The sequence below is a fragment of the Dromiciops gliroides genome, chromosome 4 (assembly GCF_019393635.1).
Source record: "Dromiciops gliroides isolate mDroGli1 chromosome 4, mDroGli1.pri, whole genome shotgun sequence".
NCBI lineage: Eukaryota > Metazoa > Chordata > Mammalia > Microbiotheria > Microbiotheriidae > Dromiciops > Dromiciops gliroides.
In genome coordinates this window covers 450,888,374-450,896,700 of record NC_057864.1, presented here as the reverse complement: position 1 = coordinate 450,896,700, position 8,327 = coordinate 450,888,374, and the positions used below count along the sequence as shown (strand labels likewise).

General features: G+C 41.7%; 2 non-coding genes across 2 annotated transcripts; both read right to left on the bottom strand.

The window, feature by feature from the left end:
- Nucleotides 1-3,231: 3,231 nt before the first annotated feature.
- Nucleotides 3,232-3,304, bottom strand: TRNAV-CAC. Its single transcript has one exon. It is a non-coding gene; the product is annotated as a tRNA-Val (tRNA).
- Nucleotides 3,305-6,597: 3,293 nt separating this feature from the next.
- On the bottom strand, nt 6,598-6,671 carry TRNAI-AAU. The gene has a single exon. It is a non-coding gene; the product is annotated as a tRNA-Ile (tRNA).
- Nucleotides 6,672-8,327: the final 1,656 nt, after the last annotated feature.

The following is an 8,327-nucleotide window of genomic DNA, read 5'->3' as shown; positions in this document are numbered from 1 at the left end:
CCCAGGAATAGACATTTGAAACAGAGTTTGGTCCTTGAACTTGCAAGATTATACATATTAAGATAACACGGTTAATGAGTGCCCAGAGGATGTAAATTTCAAAGGCACTCTGCTTAATGATTTTTGAGTTGCTCTATGAAAACCTCTTTTCAATCTGAAACATTAGAATGAAACCTACAAAGGCTCCAAAACATGCTAGCCCGTACGGAGATCGAACTCACGACCTTAGCGTTATTAGCACCACGCTCTAACCAACTGAGCTAACCGGCTAAAACTTGCTAGCCATTTTTAAGAATTCTATTCAAACAAAGAACATTTTGGCTGACCGTCAATGGCACAAATTTTTAGTTTCTAAAAGGCCCGGACAAATTTGAGAAAGCAACGTCGGATTTCTGCTTTCTCTCTGAACTAGCTACTGGACAGAACTTGACTCAGAATTCACTACAAGAAGAGATGTCTCTAAGACCAGAAGTTTCTCTCTCTTACTGTTTACTTACCTTTTATAGAGTATTTACAGCTGCTTTCCAGACCCGACCAGCCAACTTGGCAAAACCACATCCCACTTCATGAGCTTCAACAGAGTCGCTCTCCATGCACACTTGCACAAAACACCCCACCAATCTCCAGCCTGCGCCCACCCTCCATGCATTCCTGGGCACTCCAAGCCAGACGCTTCACCTCCGCCAACAAGCTCAAGCAGACAGTAGTTCCGGCCTCTCTTGGGATGGTTAGGGTTCTAATTAACAGGAATCTAACTGGGCAACAATTCAGAGCCAACTTTTCGCTCATGGTGTCAGTCATAGTGTCGTTCTCACATCTAGCATTTCTTTTTCACCCGCAGACCCACTTGGTGGGGAAATGAGGGTTAAGTGACTTGCCCAGGGTCACACAGATAGGAACCGTCAAGTGTCTGAGGTCGAATTTGAACTCAGGTCCTCCTGAATCCAGGGCCGGTGCGTTATCCACTGCGCCACCTAGCTACACCCAGCTTGCTTCCCTTTTGATTGAACCGCCAGTCTCCCCAGCCTTGATCACAACCGACTCCCGAAATCAAAGGAAAAACTATTGAGAAAGCTGGGAAATGAGCAAGAGAACAGATTTTAGAGTAGAAGTGATCTCGAGATTGGAGAGCAATGTGTCTGTGATTTTTGAACAGGGGGTGCGGGGGAGCGGGGGTGTAGAGTGGAGACAGAGACAAAGACACAAGGCACAAGGACAGGACAGAGATAGAGAGACAGAGATAGAGACAGAGAGAAAGACAGAAACAGACAGACACAGAGAAAGACAAAGACAGGAACAGAGACAGAGTCGGCCTCTGTCTCTTTTTCTCCATCTCTGTATCTCTACCTCTATCTGTCGCTCTGCCTCTGCCTCTTTCTCTATATATCTCTCTGCGGGTCTCTAGCTCTATCCCTGTCTCAGTCTCATCTTTCTTGTCTGGCTTTATTTTAATAAGGAGGCAATTACGGAGCCAAGTGGGAAGACAACAGCAGTCTACTCTCACCACCCAGGTCCACAGGCAGCCATGAACACATGGCTCTGGTTATAGTTTCACTCCCTGTGGTATTTATTCTTTTCTGCCTTGGATGGAAAGTGAAGAATTAGACTGTAGCTTTATAGGCTTGAAAAGGTCAGAAAAGCACCAGGGACTAGGTACCTGTCAGAGTTTTGGGGGCGTCAAGTCCCTAGAAGATTGCAGCCCTGTGCACCAGAACTGATCCAGTCCATCAGTGAATCAACAGTGAACCTACTGGTTTCTTGAACCAAAAAAAGTGACTTTGTTCGTTGGCTCTGTCACTTATGACATGGAAGTGAATTTGGTGAAGCCAATGTTTTGTAGCATCTAAGTTAAATTTGTGCCCAGTTTTTCCAGGAACTGGTAAGGAAGGTATAGGAGAGAATGTGCTCCCTGGTGTTTGGGGGAAATTGTACTTCTATTCTTACTCTTATCTTTTCTGTAAGTATCACTCTGTACAAGGTAACTGATGCGAATTGATTAAATGATACCACTATGCTAATCACAGAGTCTATCAATGATATAAGGGAGATACTAACTGCCACTTGGCTGATATTTGGGAGAACACACTGAAATGAGAGCTCTAGCTGACGGCACTTGAAATATACATCAAACACGCCATAGGTAACCCCCTAGAACTCTAAGAGGGGCAAGATGTAGTTAGCTATCCTTACTCTAGCAGCACCACTAGTGGAGGGGTTTTAAATAATATGCGAGCTGAAATTGTGAGCTGGTTATGAAATATTATATGTAAATAATTTTAAAAAATATTTCAAAAACACTAGACCAAGTCTAGAGGAACTGGGGCCAAGATATAGCGGACAAACGTTTACAGCAATTAATTCATTTTCCTAAGCTACCAGAAAAATGGGGCAAACGCCTTCAATACAAAGATGGGCATGGTAATTTGCCCCTTTGGTCTGGTTGGTTATGTATATCATCCAGTACGCATATGTACACGTGTGTGTGTGTGTGTGTGTTCCATTGCCCTCATGTCTGGAGTGCTCTGAAAGGACTAGCTCCTCTGGTGTGAGGGTTTGCCGAGCCCTATTCAGGGCTGTCCATCTACCTTTGGTGTCCACCCAACTCTCACTTGTGACTCCAAGAAAAGGTAGCAAGTGCAGCAGCTACAACCCGTATAACCATCTCGGCGGACAGGCAAACCAGGTAACTGAGGGATCTCAAGCCTGTAGGTAACTGAGTTAGAGGGATGTTTACCTCAAGCATGTGAAGACCTCCCCCCCACCCCCTCCACCACGTAATGGGCGGATGAGAACAATTTGTTCCAACGGACGTAAAGGCAGCTGAAGCAGGCATCGTGGGGCGCTTAGAGCTTGGTTAGACATCGAAGACGCCAAGCTCATACACTGCATCCCGGTACATCACCAGGCAGGTTGATTTTTGTCCTACCCCTGGACTTCTCTGACTCGAAGAGAGAGTGAGGTTGACGATTCAAAGCAACTCTGCCTCACTTCAATTCACGAGCAAGTCAAGACATCACCCGCGATGTCATCGCGCCTCTTCGCAAACGAAGGGCGAACAATATACAAACACTAACATTTCTCTTTATCTTACAACTTACTGGGAGAAATGACATGAAGGAAGTATGCAGGTAAGGGGTGCCCGCCACCTTCCAAAAAAGTGTTATTCCTTTGCTACGTTTGCCTGGAAAAGGCGCAGTGGCACTCTAGAGGGTCGGACAAGAAATAAGAATATGTTTCCGCCCGGTTTCGAACCGGGGACCTTTCGCGTGTGAGGCGAACGTGATAACCACTACACTACGGAAACCAGTCATAAAAGAAAAGTGTTGCTATTTCCACCTAAAAAAAATCTACTGGGGGGGGGGGGAGGGAGGAGAGAGGAGAGGGATGGGTTGGGGGAGAAAGGTGTGTATGTGTATGCGTATGTGTGTGTACCTGTACGTGTGTATGTGTATAAATATAATTGCGGAGGTTGTAAATAGGGGAAATATATTTATAAATTGAACACTGAACTTTACAGGCTTGTCACCACGGGCTCCAAGGGACATCTCCCGCAAGCGAAAAGTCCCACACTTCTAACTCTTCTGAAGGGCTGAAGCTCAGTTTCAAACACAAAGAAAAGGTCTTTCGTTTAGCTCTTGCTTGTCCATGAATCTGTCACTCTGTTCTGCTCTTCTCTCCACGCCAAGTCCAGTCCTCTGCTTCTCTGGCGGTTTACGTTGAAGCTTCTTCCCCAGTCAATTTCCAGCACACATTTCTCAGACCACCACCAGTTACTCTTTCATGGTCATTCAGTCCCTGATGCTCACAGAAGGCCGCTGGCTGAGACTGCCCGGTTAGGGCCTCGCTCCAAACCTTTCTACCTCAAACCAGAGTTTTCCAGTTTACGAAACTGTGGGCTCCCACAGGGGAGCAGAAATCATTACCCACCGAGATAGTGCTCGTTCCTATTGTTAAATGTCATTTTAGGAAAATTTCCTTCCGCCTTCAACGCCAGATAAACTGGAAGATCTTCGAGGGCAGAAGCTTTATCTTGCTCCTTTGTCTATGTCTAGCGACTCTACTTTGCAAAAAACAAACAAAAAACCGCTCAATGATCGTTGATGATGAAGAAAGAGAAATGACATAACCCTTTGGTGTGCTGGTAAAGGTTTAACAACAGGCGCTCTGGAAAAATTACATGCAAAATACACTTTTAAACTTAATCTGCAACGTTACCATTTTCTCTAACACTTCCCTTGTCTAAACAACCAGTAAAACAAACAAAAATCAAGCGCTGATTTGTAGCATTTGATGATTTTCGAGATGTAAAGGCTCACACTGAAAATTTAACGATTGGTTCTCGCCAGTGGGTGAATGGTTCCAGCAAACTCTTGACTGCAAACTCCCCACTGCTGTGAGCAGATCTGGATTTGAAATGCATTCTTCTTTCGTTTTTTTTTTTTTTTTCGGCTTCACCTTCATAAGCCTCCTTCCATCCTTCTGTTCTATTGTCTCAGGAAAACCTCCACACCTCTACTCAAATCCTGTCAATAAATGACTGGTTTTCCAGTCTGAGAAGGTCCAAGGTGTATCAGCTCCACCAATAATTTGCCCAAGGGAAGGGTCTCAAACCAGGAAGTGGCTTGAGATTTGTCCATCCTTTTCCAATCATGCAGTTTTCAACTTTGGATCTGGGTAATTCATTTAGAAGATGAATCAGGAGAGATTGAAATCTGGCCTTGTCTGCTATATAGCTTCTGGCAACTTCCACCTTCTGCCAATACACAAGCAAGCACTTCAGACACTCTGGCCACATCAGTCATTCTTGTCAACAGTCCAATTTGAGTCACTCTCAGGCCACGCTCATTGTACACTCAGGGAATCAAACGTTTATTGAGAGCTTCCTATGTGCTAGTTACTGTGCTAAGAAATGGTGATACAAATAAAAGCAAAAAGAAAAGTCACTGCCCTCAAGTAGCTTACAGTCTAATAAAAGAAAACAGCATATAAAAGAGTAGCTGTAAAAAGAGGGAGAAAGGAAAATGCCATATAAGGGCATGGTAACTACATTCAGAGCCTGAGAAATGACTAGTCAAGACCCTTCCTCAAACTTACATGAACTGATTGCTGACTGAGAGGAGCAGAACCAGGAGAACATTGTACACAGTAACAGCAACATTGTGTGATGAACAACAGTGATAGACTTGGCTCTCTTCTCAGAAGTGCAATGATCCATAACAATTTCAAAGAACTCATGATACAAAATGTTCTCAACATCCAGAAAAAAAGAACTGTGGATTATGAATGCAGACTAAACCATACTGTTTCTACTTTGGGGATGGTCTTTCCCCTTCTTTTTTGAGGTTTTCCCCTTGTGCTCTGATTCCTCTTTCACATTATCACTAATACAGAAATATGTTTAATGTGATTGTACATATATAACCTATATCAGATTGCTTTCTGTATTGGGGAGGAGGGAGGGAAGGGAGAGTGGGAGAAAAATTTGGAACTAAAAATCCTTTGAAAACAAATGTTGAAAACTATCCTTACATGTAACTGGAAAATAATAAAATACTTTTATTTTTAAAAAAGACTCTTCCTCAAAACTGAAGTTCCAGGAGGCATTTTGCAAGTGGAGAAGGGGCCCACAGGAGCAGAATGAGGAGACTGCAACTGAGGCATGGTGGCCTAGTCTGAAGAACAAAGAATGGTCACTAGGAAAGGAAACAAGCATTTATTTATGAAGGCCCCACTATGTGTCAAGTGGGAACAGCTAGATAGCAAAGTGAGTAACATGACCAGCTTGGAGTCATAAACACCTGAGTTCAAATCTGGCATCAGATACATACTATTCTGTATGTCCCTGGGCAGGTCATTTAACCCTTTTACCTCAGTTTCCTCATCTGTAAAATAAATGATAAATCACTCCAGTATCTTTGCCAAGAAAACCCCAAATGTTCTCAGTCACGACTGAACAATAGTGACAAGTATCTTACTTTAAAAATGTTATCTCACTTGATGCTCAAGAGAGGTATTGGAGATAGATGTCATTATTATTCATATTTTAGAATCGGGGGAAATAAAGCACACCGCTGTTATCAAAGGCTATATTTGAATTCAGCTTTATCCCAACTTCAATCTACCATTCAGAAGAGGAAATTTGAATACAAATATAGCTATATCTGAATATAAATATAGCTCTATTTTTTCTATAAAGCTTCATTCCCCCTCAACACTCCCTGACAATCCGTCTGACTTGGAAGAGACTCCAGAGACTACATAATCCAATTTCTACTTGAACAAGAAGCCTCTCTCCAAATTTCCAGAAAAGTGGCCATCCACTACTGTATTTGGGTAGCTATAATTGTGAGAAAGTTCTTCCTTACTAATTTGTCTCTGAATTTATTGTCCCCTTAAAGGTTTGCTCAAATGATACCATCCTATTTTCTACTATAGCATGAGTAAAATAAAAATAAGTCCAATTGTGCAGCTGAGTAAAGTGGAGGTAGGATTGCGTCGCCAACTTTCCCGTGGGAAGAGATGCGAGATTAAAACTCGGCTGCGTGAAATCGTAGACCTTTTGTTTGAATTGCATATAGACAGGCCTTAAAAACAAAGTGGCCCGTACGGGGATCGAACCCGCGACCTTGGCGTTATTAGCACCACGCTCTAACCAACTGAGCTAACCGGCCTCTTTGCCATGCTTGCTTTACGTCTTAATATGAGTAGAATCTAACGCTTAAAGTATATTAATTATTGTTTCAGATTAAGTTATTTCTGTATCTAAGAAATGCTCTGAGATTTCTAAGTCTATTCTCAGCTGTCTCCAGACACAACACTTTGCTCACAAATCACGGAGTCAGGAAGTACCAGTAAACAGAACTCTCTCACACTTCAGTGCCAACTGCCTTCTAGATTCATTCAGGGCCTCTTTCAGCTGACAGCTAACAAGTCTGAGTGCAGACAACTGACTCGGAAATGAATTATTTCTTTTTTATTAAAGATGTAGTCAATTTCACGTTTCATGATGTTTATTGCTGGCCATGTTTGGTGTCTTTTAATTCTCCTATAAAAGAAAATACTCAGGAGAGCTTTCAAGAGTAGGATTATAAGAACTGAAAGTAGTCTGGTGCAATTTTCTCAATTTATGTATGTATATATGTATGTATGCATGAATGTGCATATCTATCTGTCTATTTATCTATCTATCTCTCTATCTGTGTCTGTCTGCCTGCCTGTCTGTCTATCTACCACCCTCCCTATCTACTCATTTTTTTTTTAGTGAGGCAATTGGGGTTAAGTGACTTGCCCAGGGTCACACAGCTAGTAAGTGTTAAGTGTCTGAGGCCGGATTTGAACTCAGATACTCCTGACTCCAGGGCTGGTGCTCTATCCACTGCACCACCTAGGTGCCCTAGTCGTTTTTAAAAATAAATATTTTCCTTTTTTTTGCAAGTAACATTTGATTATCAAGCATTTTTTCCTCTCCATTTAAAACACCACCACCATCACCACCTGAAAAAGAAAAAAGAAAAAGAAAAGCATTGTAACAAAAAAGTATGGTCCAGCAAAAAAAATCCCATATTGGCCATTTCAAAACAAAACAAAACAAAAAAAAAAAATATATATATATATATATATATCACTTTGTGTGTTAGTCTATCATTTCTAAGTCATGAAGTAGGGTAGCATTTTTTCATTATTAGTTCTGTGGAATCATGATTGAAAGACTTAAGAACACTGGTCAACAAAATGATCAAAATTGTTGGTTTGTTTAAGGTGCTGCATATGAATGATGCTCCTGGGTTTTTTTACTTCTTTCTGCATCCGTTCATAGAAATCTTTCCAGATTTCTCTGAAACCATTTCTTTCATAATCTCTAGAAGTATAATACTAATAATATAACCTAATAGCACAATAATAATAATACTAGCTAGAATTTATGTGGTACCTACAATGTGCCAAGCACTTTAAAATATTACCTTTTCTTTTCTTTTCTTTTGCAGGGCAATGGGGGTTAAATGACTTGCCCAGGGTCACACAGCTAGTAAGCGTCAAGTGTCTGAGGCCACTGTGCCACGTAGCTGCCCCAAATATTATCTCTGTTGATCCTCACAAAAACAATTGAGTAAACTGAGGCTAACAGTCATATAGATGGTAAATGTCTGAGGGTGGATTTTAATTCAGATCTTCCTGATTTTGGCATAGTACTCTATCAACTAAACCATTTAGCTACTTTATCCACTATATTCATATACCAGAATTTATTCATCCATTTCCCAGTTGATAGGTGTACCACTTTAGTTGCTATAAATATTTTTGTGTTGTTAAGGGCTAAAATTCTAGCT